The following is a 24,184-nucleotide window of genomic DNA, read 5'->3' on the forward strand; positions in this document are numbered from 1 at the left end:
GAACTTAGTAACATAAGTTATGAATTGTTTAAACACACACATGAGCTATCTAAGGCAAAGGTGTATAAGGTTAAGAAGCTTAGATAAAGGCTTATCGAAGCATCTGGTATTAGAAATATGAATTTCAGAAATTCAATAGGCATTGTTTTCTGGAAGTTCATTTGTTTTCTGAATACATGTCAAAGCTAGTGGGAGCATAAATGTTATGCTTATATGATAATCATCATGATAGTGGGAGCATAAGTGTTATGCTTGTATGATTGTTATGGCGAGTATTGCAAGTTAGCAATATTAATTATAGAAAAACAAAGATTCCATTTGCAAAGTTGCATGGGTTGAAAAGTTGTTTTGCTATAATTAAGGGAGAGAATATTATACTCCGTTTCAAAATCTAAAGCTTAGATTAAGAAATTTTAATATTTTCAGTCAAAGGATACATTGTGTGTTCTTAAAATTCGATTATGATTACGGCATCCCTCTTCATAGTTCGAATTGTGAGAACATGACACATAAAATATTATGGCAAAAGATTGGTAAAGTATCATATCTTTATGTAAGACATTATGCATCGTGTCCCATACGCTTCGGGTGTAGGATCGATTGTAAATGCTATAGTATTTTACCATTCTAATATTTTCCAAATGTCTAGCGCATTAAAAGGGAAAAAGGAATAGAATTGGTTTTGACTGAAAGAATTTAACAACTATCAAAGGACGATCCAAAGTTCGCTGAGGATTGATCGCTTGTAAGTAGTTGGAAGTATGGTATTGGATGCACCATATCGACATTATTATGAATAGATAAGATTCTATTAAGAATGAGTTGTCATATGGCAAATGTGGAAATGTTTCCATATTGGGAGTTGGATATTGAGAGTCTATGCCTAGATTAGAAACTTTTATGCAAGAAGGATGTTCAAAGGAATGTACTTTGAATGTGAGACTTCACATCTATGGAATTGTCTTGTAACAATTTCTAAGAAAGTACTTTGTAATTTCATTAGCTACGTCTTGGTGACTTTTGTGCTATGATTTTGCAAAGGGATCGTTGCATAAAATGTTAGAATCTAGCATATTCTAGTAGTGGCAAGAACCTTGTGTTCTTACACTAATAATTAGGATTAAGGAATTGTGAAATGAGCATCATTGGAAAAGTTTTCAAGTGATCTATTTCACAAAGCATGGACCATAGGAAACAAAGTGTGCATGTTTAGAGCATGGGACAATTGTTGTTATAATTCAAGTAATGAGTTGATTATTCGAAACATTAAATGATAAATAATGAGTAATCAATATGGTGAATAAATAGAAGGGTTTTATTTTACTCTCACAAGTTTGGGGCCATATAGGATTAAGTATTGTTGTTATGTTTCAATTTGCATATTTTGACTTCCAAAATAACTAGGTTATTCAAACATCCACAGTTGGTCATACGTTGGGAGTAGGTATGAATAAAGACTGTCATGAATCTGTCTGTAGATTGTCTGAAGTGTTTAGACATGGCACAAGTTTGCTGCAGAGTTCGTGAGTGCTTTGATAAGATTAAAGTATTGGATTAAACCCACGCTCACTTGGATCACTTCACGGTTTTATCACGAGTGATTAGTGAGACGATAATATTGTATATTCTTGAAACCGAGACGTGTGAGTTGTTATTTGTTGGTCAGTTACACATTGATAATAAGTAAACGCACCAGTAACTTGGTGTTATAAAACTTATTGTTGTGTGTGATTCGATCAGTAAATGCAAGCGAGCATTTGAGTCGAAGTTTATTCATTCCTTTTACCCAAAGTGGGATAAAAGCGATATATGTGGGCCTCTCGATGATTTAGTGATGACACCTAAGCGCTTGTCCAAGCCGGGACTAAGTTGATGTGTTCAATTGTAGTCTGTTATCAGTCGTCATGAATCGGAAGTCGGGAAATAGTATAGAGAGAATGATTGAAATTCATGTCTTTTGTCTATACGATATCTTGAGAATGGAGGAATATATAATCCCTTATCTAGAGGACACGCTATCTGATAAGATCAGAGTTGATAGCGGCTTTTGAAAGCTACGATTGCTGATCAGGTTCTGAAGTCATACGGAAAATAGTTATTAGACTTATCCAAGTGGGAGACTGTTGGATTAGTGTCTAAGTCCATAACTGTTTTGGTATGTACTTGACCCGATTATGAGCATGGTCCTTTTGGGTTGCCTTCACCATAGCAATATGTAGGATGATTTAAGGAGAGAAAGGTTTAAATATGATTTATTAATATATTATGAGAATAATATATTAAAGGAGAAATCATATTGTTTAATTAATATTAGTCAATAATTAATTAAGAATTAATTTTGTGGCTAAAAGAGATTAATTAAATATAGGGGACTGGACTGCAATTATTGGATAATTGAGTTATTGGGCTAAGGAATGCTAAAGGAATAAGGGGTGAACGAAATTATGATGGAAGCCCATCATATTTTCGTCCATAGCCTTGTCCAGAAGGTTCCATGGACTGCTTAGAGTTTAAGTTGTCCATTAGGGTTTTGACTTAAACCCTAACAGCCCACACTAGTATATAAAGGACCCCTTAGGCCCCAAAAATGTGGACAACACTTCCATTAGGGTTTCCAGCCGTTTTTGGTGCCTCTTTTTCTTCTCCTCTTCATCCAAGTTGCATATGGTGTTTGTGACTCCATTAGAGGTACTACACTTGTGGTACTTGCTTTCAAGAGCTAAGGAAATTCAAGGAACTAGTTGTTATTGCTATATAACAACAAAAGGTATGTATTCTAGCTTTATATATGAATTTCGAAAATTATAGTAGCATGCCAGGTTTCTTTTTGTGTTCATAAAGTTGTATAACTAATAGTGAAAACATAGATCCAATACTAGGGTTGCATGCACACATAGGATTGTTTGTATAAGACCCATCAACTATGACTAGAGGTAACCTGCACAACGTCTTTCAGACGCCCTGATCCTATGACTCTTGTCACCCACAGAACTACCGGTCCGGTTGTAGCTAGCAGCGAGGTGTGGGATGTCAACCCCAATATAGATTTATACACAATTATCACGCTCTCCCTACAAGAGATTCTGGTTTTAACTTACAGGAATTTATATCACGTACTCGAACGTACGGGGAGAGAATGTCTCACAACTTAAGTTAACAAGTTTACGTGTAGTGTACGTAGTGTAGAACCTTTTTATGTGGGAATAAAACTTCCGAAAAGTGTTTGATGTATTAATGGAAACATAAATCATACCTATTATAGTTTACCAAAACAAGGGTAGCAGTAGTGATGTACATAAACTATACTTAACATAGTTTATTCAAACGTTTGTATGTAATGGATGTAATTTGATTTTAACACATTGTTATTTCTATGCTTTATCTAGCCAAAAATCCATTTTTAACTGATGTATATCTATATACTAAGACAAAATGTCATATATTGCAATTACACATAATCACATAAAGATATATACCTTGCTCAACATGTTACAAGGTGAAATGAAATTGGTAGTATTTTTCTGTTGATAACATTTTTTGTAACTGTTCTTAGAAAATTTGTAGAAACTTAATAAAAGATCCAAATCAGAATCCGTAAATTCTGGGAGTTTGGTTAATGAGTCTAGTTTGTTCATAAATTTTTCCATGATTTTTAGTAACCTCCAACTTAAGTGAAAACAGCCATAAACACAGACTGGTCCGGTTTGGTTATTGAAATGATAGGCAGTTTTGCAAAAATCACCATAAATTGTAGAAAAATAGTATGGAGATGTGCAAGTAGTCATTTAAAATCTAAGAACTTGAACTGCACCTTATACAGTTTTGAAAACAAAAATGTTCCAGTTGACCAAAACAGTCCGTGAATGGAGTCCAACTTTTCTGATGTAAGCTGTTACAAATATTTAGTTGTGTTCTTGATGATTTGACTTGTATTCTCCCCCTTAAAACATAAGAAAATATGAAAATGTAGGGGTATGAACTCACCTTGAGTGATTTCAGTGGATGAATGTTGGATTAGGGAAGTGTTCAACTCAAGAACACTTGAAGATGCCTTGAAGATTTTCGAGAATCTAACACCAAAATGATGTAATTTGTGTAAGCAATCTATGATCGGAGTAGAATGGAGTGTAATTATCACAAGGAGGACAAATTATACTTACCAAGAATGTAAGAAAGCTTTAGGATCAGCCTTGGAATCTCGAAATTGATAGAGAAATTTTGAAAGAAAAGTGGAGTTGGATCCTTGGTGAAATGAGAGCAAATGAGAGAAGTGAGGAGAGAGGATGGGTTGTTCCAGCTCTAAGAATGTGGGGAAGGCTGATAATTGAGTGGAATGGGCATTCAAGTGACCTAGGTAAGGTGGGGAGGTGTGGCTGGTCATAGAGTGGGTGTGGGGGTGGTTGCTTGTGTCATAAGGTAAAGTAAAGTCAATACTCAACCTTTGTACTTCACCCACTCATTTCTTGGATAATATTTGCACCAAAAAAAAGTGGGAATTAATGAATTATGGGGCTTTAATTGATAAAATAAAGTTTTGGGTGAAAATCCCGCGTTAAAATGATGAAAAACGAAGCCAAAACGAAGTCGGAATCGAAAACCGGCAAGGAAGGCTGAATCTGCGAGACCTCTCAGTCCTGGCCGAGGTTCGGTCCCTTCTGGTTCTGGACCGAAGGTGGAATGCCCCGAAATAGCCCGAAGGTGAAATAATACGAAATGGAGCGAATGTGGTTTGGAGCGAAATGGGCCGAGGCTTCGGTTCGGGCCCGAGAGCATCCTTCGGGTTCGGTCCTCCTAGTTTCGGTTCAGCAGCCTTCGGGTCTGACCAAGAGGGTTTGGTTCTTGCTGCTTTTGGTCCAAGGGGTTCGGCCCTAAGAGGCTTCGGGTCTTTTAGGGTATTTTACTCGTTCTAACCCCGTTTTAATCGGTTTTTGACCCGGTTAAAGGTCGGAATGACTATAAAAAGTTACGGGAACTTTTAAGAGAGATTTGGGAGAGATTTCACATTCTTGGAGAGATTTCTCATACAAAGAGAGATTTCACATACTTAGAGAGATTTGGGAGAGATTTCACATTCTTAGAGAGATTTTGTCATACAAAGAGAGATTTCACATACTTAGAGAGATTTGGGAGAGATTTCACATTCTTAGAGAGATTTGGGAGAGATTCTAAATAGAGAGAGATAGAGTGAAAACGATTTAGAGAGGTTTCGTGTGTGACATATGTGAGTGTCCGGCTTCGTAACGCAAGGTCCGTAAACCCCGTTAAATCATGTTTAAGGATCTTACACCCTCTCGATGAGTATGCAACATTGTTTTATCGGTTTGGTTCATTACTTAACACCGTTTTAGGTTAATGAAATCTAGATATACAAACTTTTCAATATATGATTTCTCATTAGAATAACAAGTTGTACGGAAATAACATAGCGTAAACCCTAGTATACAAGGGTTAATTGAGTCGATCGGTTTGACTTGTTGACTTTAGTTGACTTTGAGTTGATTGGAATTTGACGGTTGTCACATTTGACATATACACAATACTCATCCTCGTTTCTCGAAAAACCAAACTCTTTGACTTTCTCATCCAAACAAAGATTCCATCTGCGAGATGCTTGTTTCAATCCATAAATGGATTTTTCAAGCTTACACACTCTATTCGGTTACTTTGCATCATCAAAACCCTCTGACTGACTCATGTAAACATCCTCAACAAACTTTCCATTAAGGAAGGAGGTTTTGACATCCATTTTCCATATTTCATGATCATGAAATGCAGCTATGACTAGCATAACCCTTATAGACTTAATCTTCGCAACTGGTGAGAAGTTCTCATCATAGTCAACTCCGGGAGTTTAAGTAAAGCCCTTCGTAACCAATCGCGTACTTTCCCATCCATGTCGGTCTTCTTCTTGAAGATCCACTTGCACTCGACCGTCTTACGACCTGGTACATTGTTAACCAATTTTAAACTTGATTATCATACATGGACTGAATATCGCTGTCTACAACCTCTTTCCATTTTACAGACTCCGGGCCTACCATTGCTTCCTTGTAGTTGTTAGGTTCATCCAAATTTATCAGTGTACTATCATTAATAAACATATCACCCTCAGCAGTTATATGGAAACCATATAATACGGGTGAAACACTAACTCTACTGGAACGTATAAGAGGTAAGGACTCGTCAATCGGTTCAACAGGAGTTTCCTCCTCGGGTTGAGCGCCAATGTTAGAGGTTCCTTCATCACTTGATTCTTGAAGCTCTTCAAGATCAATTTGCCTCCCACTGTCCTCATTGCATATGAGTTCTTGTTCTCGGAAAACCCCTCTCCTCGCAATGAAGACAACATTGTCACTCGATCTATATAAGAGATATCCAAAGGACTTATGTGGATAGCCGATGTAAATACACCGCACACTATGAGGCTCGAGTTTGTCGTGAATATCTCGTCTTACAAAAGCCTCGCAACCCCAAACCTTGATATGTCCCAACGAGGGAGCTTTCCATGCCTACATCTCGTGAGGTGTTTTGGCAATCTTCTTAGTCGGGACTAGATTAAGGATATGGATGGCAGTTTCTAAGGCATACCCCCAAAATGATATAGGCTATGAAGCTCAACTCATCATGGAATGAACCATGTTCAACAAGGTTCGATTGCGCCTCTCAGCCACACCATTCAATTGTGGTGTCCTAGGTGGCGTCAATTGCGAAACAATTATGTATTCCTTGAGGTAGTCATGGAACTCGATACTAAGATACTCACCACCTCAGTTGGATAATAGCATATTTATCTTCCTACCCAACTGATTCTCTACTTCTTGCTTAAACTCTTTGAACTTTTCAAAGGCTTATGACTTGTGCTTGATTAAGTAGATATACTCGTATCTGCTATAATCATCGGTAAAAGTCACATAGAAGCAGTTAGCATCCCTTGTGGTGGATCTAAAGGGTCCACATACATCGGTGTGTATGAGATCCAATAAACTCTCACCCCTTTCACAAGTACCAGTGAAGGGTGACTTGGTCATCTTTCCAAGTAAACAAGACTTGTACGTGTCATCGTCCCTAAGGTCGAATGAGTCCAACACTCCATCCTTTTGGAGTTGGGCTATGTGCTTCTTGTTGACATGTAAAAGACGACAATGCCACAAGCATGCTTTGTCCAAATCATTGGAAGAATCGATATGCAACACATCATTTCCTAAGTTGTTTACAACCATCACAATTTCATATATATACCATTACAAGGTAATGCTTCAAAATCTAAATCACCATTAAAGAAAGCATTAATAGAACCAGTTTCATTATTAAATGAAAATCTAAAACCTTGTTTATAAAAACCATGAAAAGAAATAATGTTTTGTGTCATTTCTGACGAATAGCAACAATTATTCAAAGCTAAACCTAATCCACTACTAGGCACTGAAGAGTAAACTCCAATGTTGGTGACAGACGACACTTTCATATTCCCCATGATCAAGTTTATCTTCCCATGCTCCACATCCCTACTTCTTCTTAGACCCTGCAAATCAGAACAAATGTGAAAACCATATCTTGTATCGAGGACCCAAGACATAGCATGTGATGAGTTATTAGAATGAATAGTATAAATACCTGCGAAGGAGGGCTTTATTTTCCCATCCTTGATGTCCTGTAGGTACTTCGGGCAGCTTCGTTTCCAATGCCCTTTGTTGTGGAAGTAGAAGCAATCTGCATCCCTTGGGGTTGAAGAGGGAACATCAAGACCCGCCTTGGTTCCACTAGAAGAGGTACCATCTTGGGACTTTCCCTTGTGGTGGCTCTTTGAAGGAGCCTTCCTCTTCTTTCCCTTTCCTTGCCCAATAGCCAAAATAGGGGCAGCAACAGCAGGAGTGGATGCAACATATTTGCCTTTTAGACTACTCTCAATAGTCCTTAGTAGGCCTTGAAGCTTGCTTAGACTCACATCTTCATTGTTCATGTGATAGGTCATATGAAACTAGTCGTAGCAAGGAGGTAAGGAGTGTAGAATAATATCTATGGCCAGCTCCTCATCGAAGTTAAGATTTAACTTCAGCAAGCGATCCACGTATCTCTGCATTTTCTTCAAGTGGGCCATGATGGACTCTCTATCCTTCATTTTGGTAGTGATCATCACAACGATGATCTCATACCGTTCCTGCATGACATTTTGATGGTACTTATCCATCAAATCTTGGTGCATCTCTTACAGATAGTAGTCCTCGTAGGACTTTTGGAGTTCAACAGTCATTGTTGCAAGCATGATGCAATAAACCTTCGTAGCATCTCGCTCATGAGCCTCGTAGGCAACAATCTCTTCGGGAGTGGCAGTGTTCACACTGACATCTTTCATCTCCTTGTTGAGAACATACTCTTTGTCCTCGTAACGGGTAACCATGCGAATGTTGTGTATCCAATCATTGAAGTTGGACCCATTGAATATCACCCTCCCACACAAGTTCATGAGTGAAATTGAGTCGGATGGGGTCGAGCCAACAAAACCAAGATGGACCGGATAGACTGCAGGCCCATTAGGGCATATTAGTTAGGCCGAAGGCCAGGAGAACGGTCCAGACAGGTTGAAGACCCGGGTGGGCGGACCAGACATGTTGAAGGTTCTGAGAGTGGGCCAGTTAGACTGCAGGCCCGGTGAGGGCAATCTAGTTTTACTGTAGACTCTACATGCATGTTGTTTATTTTCTATGATATGGTTATGATTGTATGGCGTTGGTATTTTGGGGGAACTCACTAAGCTTCGGACTTACAGTTTTGGATTTCGTTTCAGGTACTTCGGATAATCGTGGGAATGTGAAGGCTTGATCGTGCACCTCCTCGCATTTTTATGATTTGATTTCTGGGATACTCTGATATGACACTATTTTGAAAACATTTTGTAATAAATATTGGATTTTGAATGTTTGAAAAAGTTTTTAATTTTCATGAATTTTATGGATGTTAGAATAAACGTCCGTTGGGCACCTTTAACATTTCTAATTCTATATTTTCATTAAATAATTATTCATCTAACCAGTCATTATCCATTGAAAAGAAAATATTCCGCCAAATCTAGTGCATGAATACTAATCAGAGCATGAAAACTATTACAACAAAAGTGTAAAAATATAATTCTGAATTTTGAAAAATATCGTCGATATAAAAAGGGATATTTTGTACATCCGATATATGACTTCCATTTTTTAACATATTTTTTTTTGATATTATTTTAAAAGGAAACATTTAATGAAATGGTTTCAATTTAACACAGAATTCAATTATAATATTTCTGACGAGTTACAAAAGGTAAATTAATCTGGACTATATATATATATATATATATATATATATATATATATATATATATATATATATATATATATATATACCGAAAGGAAACAAAAGGATGTATGTTGAAACTAACCGCCGTTTAGAAATTAGTTACCAAAATTAAACTAACCGTCACGCGCACATTATTAACGAAAGAAAATAGTAAATTACACGATTCGTCCCAAATTGAAGGGTCAAATTGTACGTTTAGTCCCTATTTTCGAAAATTAACTCGGACCGTCCTTATAATATTAAAAGTTGCACATTTCGTCTCTTCCAAACATAGAATGACTATAACATTTTCTTCTATTTCTTTTTCCTTTTTTTTCTGTTTTTATAATTTATCTATTATTTTTTTATTAATTATAATTTTTCTAGAAAATGAATTGGACCCTACCACCCCATCAATAATCATTCAGGTACACTTGCTACTTCCAGGTACACTTTCTCACTCTAAACTTCTTTTTCTCCATTTCCTTCAAGATCTTCAGTGCCACCCTTTATTCTGTCGGAAATCACTAAAACTCAACGTACCCGACAATGCTCCGCCACCACTACATCACCGGTGTTCCGAACCACTAAAGACACTATCCTAAGCCACCGTCTCCCTCTTTCCCACCTAATCCCGAACGAATACCCAAACCTTAACCAACCAAGGCTGTCGTCGACATGCCTTTGCAATTCATCCGAAATCCAAACCATCCCTGACGATGAAGACAACACAAGCAACACTGCTTCTTTTCTTTTCCGACCGCCGACTAACCCCTCCCAAAAAACTCACCATATTTGTGCACCACCATCGTTGTAGATCTACACTGCAACAACAAATATATCATCTCAAATCTACCTCATCATCATCTTTGACCCACTAAATCGTCTTTATTTTTTTGATCCACACCTTTTTTTCTCATATCTATAAACCCTCCATCCATCTTCTTCGGTGTTTATTGAACCATCAAACAGATTTACAGGCTTTCAAAGTGCTCTGATTTGGAAAAGGTGATGAAGGTCAAATGAAGAATGAGAGTGTGGAAGGTGTCGGGTGAAGAAGGTGACAAGGGGGAAGAGAGAATGGGAGTGTGAGAGGTGTGTGAGTTTTATTGGTATCAATGAAGGTCGTTTTAGTGGTTGCGATAGGTGGTCAGAGACGGTGGTAGTGGATGGCAGACAATTGTATCTCTTTCCTACCTGAAAGTTCAAAATAGTTGAGTGGGGTGGGGTATAATTGATGGACCATTCAATTATTTATTAATATAAATTGAAAACAAATAATAAGAAAAATAGAAAAGAAATTGAAAAGGGCAAAATAGAATCCAATAGGAATAAGCTTGCTATCACCGATTTAACATTCCCCGATCCAAATACATCTTTCATGATTTTCGATTACCATTAGAAAATTTTAAGTTCTACCACCGCTTGGAACTCAGGCGAATTTACAGATTTACAGATTTACAAAGATTTACATCCATCTATAAACCCCCCATCCTTCTTCTTCGGTGCTTATTGAACCATCAAATAGATTTACAGGCTTTTCAAAGAGCTCTGATTTGGAAAAGGTGATAGAGGTCGAATGAAGAATGAGAGTGTGGAAGGTGTCGGGTGAAGAAGGTGACAGGGGGGAAGAGAGAATGAGAGTGTGAGTTTTATTGGTATCAATGAAGGTCGTTTTAGTGGTTGCGATAGGTGGTCGGAGACGGTGGTAGTGGATGACTGACAATTGTATCTCTTTCCTACCTGAAAGTTCAAAATATTTGGGTGGGGTGGGGTATAATTGATGGACCATTCAATTATTTGTTAATATAAATTGAAAACAAACAATATGAAAAATAGAAAAGAAATTGAAAAGGGCAAAATAGAATCCAATAGGAATAAGCTTGATGTCACTGATTTAACATTCCCCGATCCAAATACATCTTTCATGATTTTCGATTACCATTAGCAAATTTTAAGATCTACCACCGCTTGGAACTCAGGCGAATTTTCTTTTATTTTTCTCCATCCAGACAAATATCCCTTATTCGGTTCACTCTTTCAATTGGTGGGGCTGATTTCAGACTAGATGAACATTTATCTTCTTCGTTGCTTCACCGGACCACTGCATCACCAATCGTTGTCTCCCCTGGACATCGTCGCCTGTTCATTGGCTTACTTTAATCCATATGGTTAGGCACCGTCCGGACCAACGTGGATTCAACTAAGAATTAAGTAGTCAAAGTCCCTGAGGTGTTGGGTTTTTTAAGAATTGCTTTTCCGGTGAAGCTTTAAACAGGTAACACTATCACCGCTTGTGCCGCTACTGCATCTTTGTTCCATACCCAGTTCGACAAAGAGACCACCACTACAGTATGTGAAACATGTTTACTCTTTTATTTCAGCTAAACTTCCATCATCTGCTTTCAAGAGTTAGTTGCAATCGGTGCCTCTTTTTCATGATTTATTTATTGTTTGTAGTTGTTGATGAGGAATATGAATGATTGGAGCATTTTTGGGGTAAATGCTATATAATCATGTAAACGTCGTTGTTAAAATAATTAATCTAAATTATATTTATGAATTACCTAATTATCTGTAAGCAAATTAATCTAAATTATATGTATGAATGACCTAATTATTTGTAAGCAACTAATTTGATACCCTATGAGTCAGCTATCTTTGAAGTTCAAAATTGGTATAAGTATCGAATGGTTATTAGATGATTAAACAACTTTGACCTTGCAGAAGCTTTATGTGGTAGAAGAGGATGAAGATGATTTTGAAGGACATGAATAAGAAGAGGATGAGATAATAGAATATGATATTAAATTCGAAGGTGAGATTGTGGAGCCTGATAACGATCCACTACAAAAAGTATGTACCTACTTCTGTCATCCATCTTTCTGGTTTGTAATTGGTGATTTTTTATTTTTCTCATAGCTTCTTTTTGTGTCTTGTGGTTTTTGTTTTTTTAATCTTAGTTGGGAGATTCTTCAGTGGAGGTCTCTGAAATAAAAGGTGATGCTTCTCAAGAGGCAAAAACAAAGGGCATGGAATCAATTTATGATGATTTGTTTAACCTTCAACCGAATGTTTGCGTTTCATTTTGGATTTGAAGGTATTATCCGCAAATGGGTGTTCCACAAGAATTTGTGTTTTGATTTCATCTTGAATCTGTTTCGATTTTCGTGGTGTAATCATTTTATAGGTAAGTTTAAGCATTAGTTAACCATCATCGTGACATTTAATTTTCATCTCCTTATATAATTGTGGCCTATCTACCTTCTCTGTGGGAATGTACCCGACACATTTATTTTTTCGTTTATTAACATTCTCTATTAAGGGATTAATAATCATAGTTTTCTATAAGAACACAAAAAATTAATTACCAAATAAAAAAAATATTAAATATAAACAAATGGCAAAACCATTATTAATATACACCCGATGATTCCATTTCATCCTATTTTGATTCTATCCAAATTAATTTAGTTAAATTCCACTTTTGGGAATAGATTATTCTTAATGATTCCATTCAAGAGTTGAAACAGGATGATATAATAGGAAGAATTTGAAGGAGGTGAATCATATGAAACATCGACACATTTCAGCATGATACAAAAAAAATACACACACAGTCTCAGGCGAAGCATGGGTACCTTGCTAGTTATTATTATTATTAATATTTTTTTTCCTTACGGGTCGGTATTTGGGTTTTAGCCGGTTCGGATGTTAATGCTCCGTTGGAAGGTCCGGAATCCACACCGCCACACGCGTAGCGTATACCGTCACCGCCCTTTTCTTCTTTTGATCTCTCTGGAAACTGAACAGTTTCCCTCGTAAAAACGATGAAGTTTAACCCTAACGCCTTATACTACCATCACCGCCCTTCTCTTCTTCTTTCTATTTATTTTAGGGTTTCTTTCTTCCTTCTTCTCCCATTTGTTTCAATTCCATAGTTCTGGACTTTAAGCAGTTCTCAATCCAAATAAGGTGATACATTCCTCGATTTCTCTCCCTTACATCCACCTCGATTACCGGAGAGAATAGAGTCAAAATTGGAATCCTACCGAGCGTCCAAGAACACCGCAGTCTAACTGGCCCTCACACATTATCTCCACCGTCTTCAACTTGCTCTACGGGTGCTCATCCATCAATGAAAACTCTTTTCTGTTTCATTCATCACACCGTCTTGTCAATGATTTTGAATAAACGCATTATCCACCGTTCAATTTACGATACGTTTTAAGATAATCAATCGATTATTTGCCGAATTCAGTTCATTCACTTGATTTCGTATTTTTTGCAGGCAACATGTAATGCAGTTGTCAATCCCTTTACAGATCACACCAGTTTACTCACCGGTAATCTCACTCTCAAAGAAGAAAGCCGTATTTTGAATTACGATCACCTTAATGTTTTGTTACTTGTAGTTTTTGTTTTTAGCAACGAGGAATCACGTGGCCTGACCATGTTAACTGTTAATAAAGAAGGAGATTAGTTTTCTCAACAATTACACTTATATTAGGACGTTAGTCCCCATGAATTGTCTGTATTCTGCTATAGGAAAACTGAATAAAAGCAACTGATTGCTAACCCTAATTTTTGTCTTCCAACACTTCATGATCTGTTGCCTGGAAAAGAACTGCAGTTGCTAAAGGATCATGTTTTTGTAATTACTGGGGGTATTCTGTGTCATAACTGATATGAACAAGATATTAGCACTATTAGGTTCATGTTTTTGTATTGGTGAATTTTCGATCAAAACTCACTATGCAATCAAGGTTTAAATACTTGAAAAATAAAAGTTATATATTTATTATGCGTCTAAATGATTCATGTTAAAACAATATGCAATGGTATGTTTTCCCTAAACCATTTACTTCCTCTTTTTAAAGAAGTGTTATGAAAAGAGATTTAGGGTTAGGTAATAAAGTAGGATGCTAGTAAACGGATTTCCTGATCAAAATGATAAAAGTAGGATGCTAATAATTGGATCACTTAACAGTGATAAAGTTGGATACTAATGTTATATGTAATTGTGTATTGATTGTAATCTCCAACTACAATACTATTTAGCTTCTGTCTAACATTTATGTTGATGTTGATATGTTATTTTAGGTTCAAGGGCTTCTATATCTGTCATATGGAGATTAATTGTCAATGCACAGTAACAAGGTAAGTTTTTAGTTATGTTCATTTTATGTTTAAGTAGGATTTGGGTGATTTTTATCCAACAATGTGTGGGGTTATTTGTAGAGGAGCGGGTTGGTTACATGAGTATATTTCTAAATTTCTTGATTGCATTTTTGTTTTTTTAAAAAACTGCCCAAAATATAACGTTGTACTTTTTTCCCCAAAACTATCTTAATATAGCTTTGCAGTTTCATTATAAAAAAAACTACCCTGATATAGCATTGCATTTTCATATTTTTAAATATTCCCAAATATAGCCTTACACATTCAAATTTTTTTTTTTTTTGAAAAACTACCCAAATATAGCATTAAACTTTCAATCATTTTAAAACAACACAATTATTACGATGAATTTACATTTTGTTTTTGAAAATATTTTGAAAAATAGCATTGCACTTTCATTTTTTCTAAAACTATTCAGATATATCATTGCATCTTTATGTTTTTTATGCAAATCTTCCGAAAAGTAGAATTGCTTTTTCATTTGTTTTTGAATTTTTACCCAAATATAGCATTGCACTTTCATTTTTTGAAAAACTACCTAAACATAGCATTAAACTTTTTGTTTAAAAACCACCCAGATACATCATTGCATTTTCATTTATTTTATGAAAGTCTACACATTTATAGCATTACACTTTCATATTTTTTGAAAATCTACCTAAATACACCCGTATACTTTCAGTTTTATAGCAATGAATTCTTTTTTAAAACCTCGTAGATATATCATTGCATTTTTTCATTTCTTTATTTTGAAAATCTACCAAATAAAACATTTAGTTTCCATTTTTTTTTAAAACTAACTTGATATAGAATTGCATTATCATTTTTTTTAAAAAAATTTACCAAAATATAGCATTTTACTTCCTTTTTTAAAACCTCTTAAATATACTATTGCATTTTCATTTTTTAAAAACTACCCAATAATAGTATGAAACTTTCATTTTTTTTTTTTTGAAAACTACCAGGATATAGTCTTACACTTTTTTTTGTTATTTGAAAATCCACCCAATCATAGTTATATTTTCACTTTTTTGAGAAACTACCTAAATACATTGAATTTTCCATTTTATTAGAACTACCCAATTTTTACCCAATTATGGCATAAAACTTTTTTTAAACCTATTAAGGTGTATCATTGCATTTTCATTTTTTAACGTCTATCCAAATATAGCATTGTACTTCCATTTTTATTAAAAAGTACCTCTTTAAAGCATGCATTTTATTTTTTTAAAAATCAACCCAAATATAGCATTATGCTTTCTTTTTATTTTGAAAAACTACTCATATATGCATTTCATATAGCTTTGCACTTTTTTATAACTACCGGATATAACATTTTATTTTCATTTTTTATTAAACTTTCCTAAATATAGCATTGTATTTCATTTTTTGAAAAGATAATTTAATATGGCATTGCATGAGTTTTTTTTTTTTTTTTTTTTTTTTTTTTTTTTTTGAAAATCTAACCAAATATAGCATATGAAGTTCTATATTTTTAAAAAACTACCAAAATATACCTTTGCACTTTCATTTTTTTAAAATTACCCAGGTATAACGTTGCATTTTTATTTTAAAACATTCTATTTGAATAGGTTTCATTTTCTTTAAATTACTCAGCTATAGGATTGTTTTTAGTTTTTTTAAAAACTAACTACATATGGCATTGCATATCCATTTTTTGTTTAAATTTTTTCCATATACAGGAATGCACATTGATTTTTTCATAAAATTACGTAGATATAGCATTGCGTTTATATATTTTCAATAAAATATCTAAAATATGGCGTTGTGTTTTTTTTTTTTGAAAACTACCCAGAAATAGCTTTGCGTATATATATTTATAAAATTTGTCAGATATATTACATTCCATTTTCAGTTTTTCTGAAAAACCACACAAATGTAGCGTTGCACTTTCATTTTTCTTTTCATAAAAACTACCCAGATTTAGCATTGCATTTTTAACTTTCTAAATACTACTCGAATGTAGCATTGCACTCTTCTATATATATATATATATATATATATATATATATATATATATATATATATATATTAATAAAAAACTACCTAATTATAGCAGTACATATATTTTAGAACTAACCAGAGCATTGCACTTTCTGTTTTTTTTGAAAATCTTCTCATATATAGTATTGCACATCCGTTTTTTTAAACTTCCTAAATATAGCAATTCACATTTTGTTTTTAAAATTTTTTTTTTCCCATATGCACCTTCAATTTTTTTGAAAAACTACCCAGATACATCTTTTCATTTTCTATTTTAAAAATACTCAAATTAAGCCTTGGACATTCATATTTTCAAGAAATACCTGGATATACTTATATAGCATTACATTTTCAGTTTTTATTATTTATTTATTATTATTATTTTTTTAATATATTTATAAAAAAACTGCTCAAGTATAGCATTGCAGATTTTTATTTTATTTAAAAAACTACCTAAATACATTATTTATAAATAAATTTTCATTTTTTATAAAACTGCCCCAATAGAGCATTACATATTCATTTTTTTTATAACAGCCCAGATACAAAATTTCAAATTTCATTTATTTATTTTAAAAAACTATCCGAATATTGCATTCTGCCTTCTTTTTTTAAAACTACCTAAATACATTATTGCATTTTCAATTTTTTAAAAGTCTTCCCGAATATGGTATTGTATTTTTTTAAACTACCTGAATTTAGCATGCATTTTCATTTTTACTAAAAACTTCTTTAGATACATCATTCCATTCTCATATTTTGTGAAAAACCAATCAAATATAGCATTGCACTTTCATTTTTTTTAAAATTTCCTAGATATAGCTTTGCATTTTCATTTTTTTAAAAAATCTACAAAAAGCTTACATTCTTACCAAATATGGTATTCAACTTTCATTTTTTTTTTTTTTTAAAACTACCCAAATTTTACCCAAATATGTAAGTTATCTTTTTTATTAACCTACCTAGATATATGATATTTCCTTGCATTTTCATTTTCTTTTGAAAATCTACCCAAATATGGCATTGTAATTCTGTTTTTTAACTACTTCTTTATAGGATTGCATTTTCATTTTCTTAAAAGTTATTGAACTTCCAATTTTATATATTGGAAAATGGAAATCTACACAAGTATGGCATTGATCTTTTTTTAAAAAGCTACATAGATATATATATTTCATTTTTATTTTTGACAATCTACTTAATATAGCATTGTACTTCCATTTTATTTTTAAAGACAAAACTTAAAAAATGGTCTCTGTGGTTTTCAAAAATATCAAGTTTAGTCCCTAAGTTCAAAAAAACCTCACAGACGGTCCCTGTGGTTACATTTGGTCCTTCCGGCTCACTCCGTTAGCTTTCTGGCCGTTAAGTGAAGGGTATTTTTGTCATTTCACTGCCATAGGGACCATTTATGAAGATTTGTCGTATTTAAAAAAAACTAATTATTTAATATTAAAGGGTCCCCCCCTCTCTCTCTCTCTCTTGTAAACCTGAAGAAACACACACATTACCCACCATTTCCCTGCGACGTATCCATCTCTTACCCTTGGCAGAAAATTTCAAGAAGATAATCAATCTTGGACCGTTTTTCCTTTTAGCTACCCGTGCATCTTCTTCGGAAGTGGAGTCGGAATTTTTCTGGGTCAATCTTTAATGGATCAAGACTGATTAATATCTCTTCAGCTCTATCTTCAAGATCTATATCTCCATGAAACAGCTTCCCAAATTTCTGATGTGGGTTTCAACTGGTAAGGTCTAGATGTACTCCAAAGCTTGATCACGGTCTCCAGATTTCCCAAAAATGGCTAAAACCCCTAAATAATGTTCGATTGTGGGGGATGAACATTTGATGAATCAATAATTGTAGTGATGAATTTGCTGATGATGAACATTTACGTGGGAGTAGGATTCGAAACATGCTCTGGCGGTGGAGGCTGAAGTTGTGGCAGCGGTTCAGTTCAAGGGATCCGAAAGCAATATGGCGATCGTGTGTGAACGATTCATTCTGGAGGACGTAGGTTATTGATCAGTGATTTCCCATTAACCCAAATCTGGAGAACCCTAAAACCTAATAAACCAACAAGGTCTTCATCTTCTTCATCAGTTATGTTTCTCAAATACACATTTTTCTTAATGATGTTGAAATTGTAAAATTGTCTGATGTAGGTTTGGTGTTACTTGGTTTTAATACACAGGAAAACGTCGACAATCATCTTGGGCCTTTGATTTATCTAAGTTTCAGCCTTTGAGTTATCTGGTGCAGATGTAAAGAGATGATGATTAAACACAACTGATTGATCAAGATGAAATTAGGGGACAACCAATTTGGGATCTGACGAGATGCACAGGAGTTGGAGAAGATTACAAAGAAGGATGACGTGGTTGATGAACCAATTTGAGTGAGACCCCATTTAATATTTAATAATTATATATATATTAAATAATGGAAAACTTCATAAATGGTTCCTGTGATTGTGAAATGTCAGTTAACGGCCAAAAGCTAACGGAGTTAGCGAAAAGGACTAAATGTTAAAAATTTTGAAACCACATGGACAATCTGTGAGGTTTTTTGAACTTAGAGACTAAATTTGATATTTTTGAAAACCACAGCGACCATTTTTGAAGTTTTGTCATTTTTAAAACTACGTCATTATACCATTGCTTTTTCAAATTTTTTTTTTAAATCAACCCAAATATAGCACTAGATTTTAATTCTTTTCTAAAAACAACCCATCAAGACAATTATATTTTCATTTTTTTTAAAGCATTCCAAATATACTATTGAACTTTCGTTTATACTAAAACTACACAAATTTGGCATTGAACCTTTTTTAAACCTACCTAGATATATCATTACATTTTCATTCTTTTTTAAAAAATCTACCCAAATATAGCATTGTACTTCTATTTTTCTAAAACTTCCTTTATATAGATTTTCATTTTTTTAAAATCAACCCAATAATAGCATTGCCCTTTCTTTTAATGTTGAAAATCTTCCCAAATATAGCTCTCAACACTTAATTTTTTTTTAAAACTTCTAGAAATAGCATTGCATTTTTATTTTATTTTTAAATCTTCCCAAGTATAGCATCGCAATTTCATTTCTTCTAAAACTTTTTGGATTCAACATTTTTTTTAAAACTCTCAAGTTTAGTTTTGCACTGCTGTTTTTTTGAAAAGCTATACAAATATAGTATTCCTTTTTCATTTTTTTAAAACTACGCAAATAAAACATTGCACTTTCATTTTTTTTGAAACTCTTCCCAAATGTAGCATTGCACTTTTATCTTATTTTTAAAACTGCTGAAATATAGCATTCCACATTCAATTTATTAATACTACAAAATATAGAATTACATTTTAATTTATATATTTTTTGAAAATCTTCCAAAAAATAGCAATAAATTTGCTAAAGCTGCTCGATTATAGATATTTGACGTTTTCATTTTCATTTTATTAAAACTACATAGAATCAACATTGCATTTTCATTTTTTTTTAAAAGCTACTCAAATATAAGCATTGCACTCTTAAATTTTTTAAACTACCCCGATGTAGCATTGCATTTTCTTTTCCTTTTTTTTTTTTTAACTTGCTAGATATAAATTGCACTTTCCTTGATTTTTGAAAATCTTTTTAAAGATAGCATTTCACTTTCTTAACATTGTTTTCTCTTTTCATTTTTTTGAATATCTTCCCAAATATAGAAATGCATTTTCTTCTTTAAAAACTTTCCAAAATAAATACTGCAAATTAATTTTTTTTAAATCAACCAAATATAGCATTTAATTGAATTATCATTTTTTATTTAAATCTTCCCACAATTAAGCATTGCGGATTCATTTTTTCTAAAACCACCTGGATATAACATTGCATAACTTTGCATTTTCTTTTTCTTTTTAAACCTACTCTATTATAGCATTGTATTTTTAATTTTTGAAAAACTACTTATATGTAATATATTGCATATACATACAGCATTGCATTATCATTTATTTTTTTTGAAAAACTATCCACATATATCATTGCACTTGAACTTTTTATTTTTTTTTTTAATTTTTTATTTTTAGCATTACCTAGATATTTGATTGCTATTTCATTTTTGAAATCGTTGCAAATATATAGCATTGCACTTTCATTATTTTTTTTCAAAATCTATATCATTCTATTTTTTTTTTAGAAACTACCAAATATAAGTTTGCACTTTCATTTTTTTAACCGCCTTAGCTTTGCATTTTATTGTTTTAAATTTCTTCCTAAATATAGCATTGCATTTTAAATTAAAAAAACTAGATAAAGGATTGGCATCTTTTTTGTTTATTTATATATTTATTTATTTATTAAAAACTAGCCACATATATCATTGCCATATCATTTTTCTAAATGTCTCATAAATAGCATTGCATTTTTAATTCTTTTTAAAAGAAATCTTATCAAGTACAACATTGTATTTTCATTTTTTTGAAAAACTATCCAAATACAGCATTGTTTTTTCATTTTTTTAAGAAAATACTTAGATATAACATTGCATTTATAATTTTTTCATTTAAACAGCCCAAATATAGCTCTAAATTTTTTTTTTGGAACTACCAAGTTATAGCATTTCATTTTTGTTTTTGTTTTTTTTCTGAAAATCTTTGCAACTATAGCATTGCACTTCCATTTTTTTAAACCACATTAATAAAGCAGTGCTATTAGTTTTTTTGAAAATCTTCCCAAATATATTATTGTAAATTTCTTATTATTAAACTTCTTATACATAACATTGTTATTAAATTTTTTTAGAAAAACTACCAAGTATGTCATTGTACTTTAGTTTTTTTAAAACTTCCCAAAAATAACATTGGATTTTCCTTTTTTTTTTTTTCTAAATTCTTTGACATTTTTTATTGCATTTATCTTTATGTTTATTATTTTTTTTAAAAACTACCCAAGTAGAGCATTGCACTTCCTTTTTCATTAAAACACCGAATTGTAGCATTGCATTTTCATTTTATTTTGAAAAACTACCCAAATATAGCATTGCCCTGCTCTTACTTTTTTTTTTTTATAACTTCCCAGAAATTCACTTCGTTTTTTTTCGAAAGCTATCTAGATATAACATTGTTTTTCATTTTTCTAAATCTATCCAAATATAGCATCACATTTCAATTTTTTTAAAACTACCCAAATATAGTTTTACACTTTAGTCTTTTATTTTTTGAAAATCCTACCAAATATAACATTGCATTTCAGTAGTATGGAAAAACTACACAAAACTAACACTTCGATCTCATTTTTTCTAAAACTACCCAGTTAAATCATTTTGTTTTCCATTTATTGATTGAAATCTTGTAAAAAGTGGCTTTGGAATTTCAGGTCCAAACATTTATACCCATGTCCAAACTTATCACCCAAACATGACATTAAGAGCTTGTACACCACTAACAAAAAATTATACATTCCCATCCAAACTTTATAAATTAGTTTTAATCTTTTATCCCATAAATATATTTGTCTTTTTTGCATGAGAGTAAATATGTATGAATAGGAACAACATAATCTTTATTTTGGAAGCAACATCCATCATAACTTGTATATAATCCAGTCAAGCCTTGAATACGAAAATGGTAACCACAATACAAAGCATGGACTACAGATCAACAAGCTGATATTTGACATGGCGTTGCTATTGATCTTTTCAACTTCAATTTAGATAAGATATATATAATAGACTTTCAACAAAACAATTGTACATCTTCAAATAAAAAAGAACAACCGGATGAACAAGTTCATAAAAGTTAGCATTTTTTTAGGGTTCACTTAGAAGCACTACAACACTTGGTAACTTCACAAATGAGTCTCTAGGTGAAAGTCTTTGAAATTGATTTTCCAATTCTGCAAAAAAAAAAAAAAAGTATACATGCATTCCCCCCAAAATTAAGTTATGACTTTTCAGATTGCAATGTGTGAATAAGGAAATGAAACACAAAATTAAAGAAAACTAACTGAAGAGAGTATCAAATGATTTGCACTTGGCAACAGCAATAGAATGGATTGATTCATGAGTTCAATAAAATAAATGTCACAATGGTCTTGAAAAGGATAATCTCCCAAAACACAGCTTTTCTTTTTGCGGCACAAAAAAAACGAGAGTGGTTTGAACGTTCTTCTGAAAAAATACATGCAACAGGTACTATTTTTGCAGTTTTGTCTATTTTCAATGTGATATTTTCTCATATTTCGGCATAGTTAATATCATAGCTACTTGTGCATACGATTTGGGCTTTACCATTAAAGAGCTTCATGTAGTAGATATGTCGTCAAAGTGATTTCGGTGATGTGGACTGGACTACCCTCACATTGAGGTGAACAACAATAAAAAAATTGTTTGGTTTGCTTTTCTTGATCCCTATATTCTACATTTTGTATTTAATTATCCCTTGTATTTATGTTTTTCTCTTTTAAATATTTATTGTGTTTCTCTTTTCAACTTTTTTTTTTATCGAGATTGTATGTGGTAATCCGTTTGAGTCAGTTTTTATTAATCAAATATTGTGGTTGGTATTTTTACAAACCTGTTGTTGGATGTTGAAGAACCTTTCATTTTACGAATTCTGTCATAACATGTGTATTTGTTCTTTTTCATTGAAAGTTGAGAAATGGGCTCAAACCTCTTTGTTTGTGTATATCATCAGCAATTTGCATTTCATATCCATCTCATCTATTTTGATTGCAAATATACAAAACCGTTACTGTTTTACTTCATGTTAAAAACAACATTTTCATGAAATATAAATCGACAATACAAGTTTTAAACTCACGAATTGCACAAAAAATAATCCATGAATCCTGATCCTAATTTTAGCTTCCCAATAAAAGTCATCCGCCCCTCAACGCCCAAATTTGTTTACTCATATGCCGACACTTAAAAAATGCCAAATGATGGTTTAAACAACAATAGTTTTAGACTTATTATGATGTTAAGGACATGATTCCTAAACCAACTTTATCATATAAGAGGTTCCTTAAACACTAACTACTACATAAAAAGATTAGAGTTGTCATTTACTCCATAAACTGATCAAATTACTAGAAGTAGAAATGACTGGAGTTGACCATAGTGGTCAGCCCAAAAACCACCATCGTGAATGCATTTTTGACATACACAATGTTTGTCGACACCCAATCACTACCAATGTCTACATTTCATTAAAAAGTTTTACTGTAACATATTAACATCTTTATTAAATAATTGTTGTTTAAACCATCATTTGGCATTTTGCAAGTGTCGGCATATGAGTAAACAAATTTGGGCGTTGAGGGGCGGATGACTTTTATTGTCTGCCACCACCACCAATCCCATTAAGGAATTTGATGGGTCCTTGTTTTAAGTAATTTCGAAAACGGGGCCTTCTTGTTGTATGTTTTAATAGGAAATTGATAATCCAGAGGATTTATAAACAAAACTCAAGCTTTTAATTAAAACATGGGAAAAATAATACAACAAATATTTGTCAACCTTTTAGTTTAAACATCGTAAATACAACAAATATCTATCACTTGAAGGTAGAGTATCAAATGTTTCAATTTTTGGGCATTCGTTTGCTATTATTTGAGAACGTTTTTCTTAGTCCACATGTAGTGTCGTTTAGCCCAAGCCATCTGAGTTGGCTCTTAGGCTTGTTTTCTACCCGATCATTTTAG

General features: G+C 33.0%; 1 long non-coding RNA gene across 11 annotated transcripts; it reads left to right on the forward strand.

Annotated features, from left to right (window-relative positions):
• Nucleotides 1–11,096: 11,096 nt before the first annotated feature.
• On the forward strand, nucleotides 11,097–23,054 carry LOC145041987 (uncharacterized). 11 transcript variants are annotated; one of them, XR_013680517.1, is made up of 9 exons: nucleotides 11,098–11,593; nucleotides 11,700–11,814; nucleotides 12,043–12,171; nucleotides 12,279–12,415; nucleotides 13,607–13,661; nucleotides 14,419–14,475; nucleotides 18,099–18,584; nucleotides 18,696–18,899; nucleotides 21,857–23,054. It is a non-coding gene; the product is annotated as an uncharacterized LOC145041987 (long non-coding RNA). The 11 variants fall into 11 exon arrangements; XR_013680513.1 differs by having other exon boundaries at nucleotides 11,106–11,667; nucleotides 11,776–11,814; XR_013680514.1 differs by lacking the exon at nucleotides 11,700–11,814 and having other exon boundaries at nucleotides 11,127–11,667; nucleotides 18,099–18,248; nucleotides 18,368–18,584.
• The last annotated feature ends 1,130 nt before the right edge of the window (nucleotides 23,055–24,184 follow it).

The sequence above is a fragment of the Lactuca saligna genome, chromosome 4 (genome assembly GCF_052625555.1).
Source record: "Lactuca saligna cultivar CGN05327 chromosome 4, ASM5262555v1, whole genome shotgun sequence".
Lineage (NCBI taxonomy): Eukaryota > Viridiplantae > Streptophyta > Magnoliopsida > Asterales > Asteraceae > Lactuca > Lactuca saligna.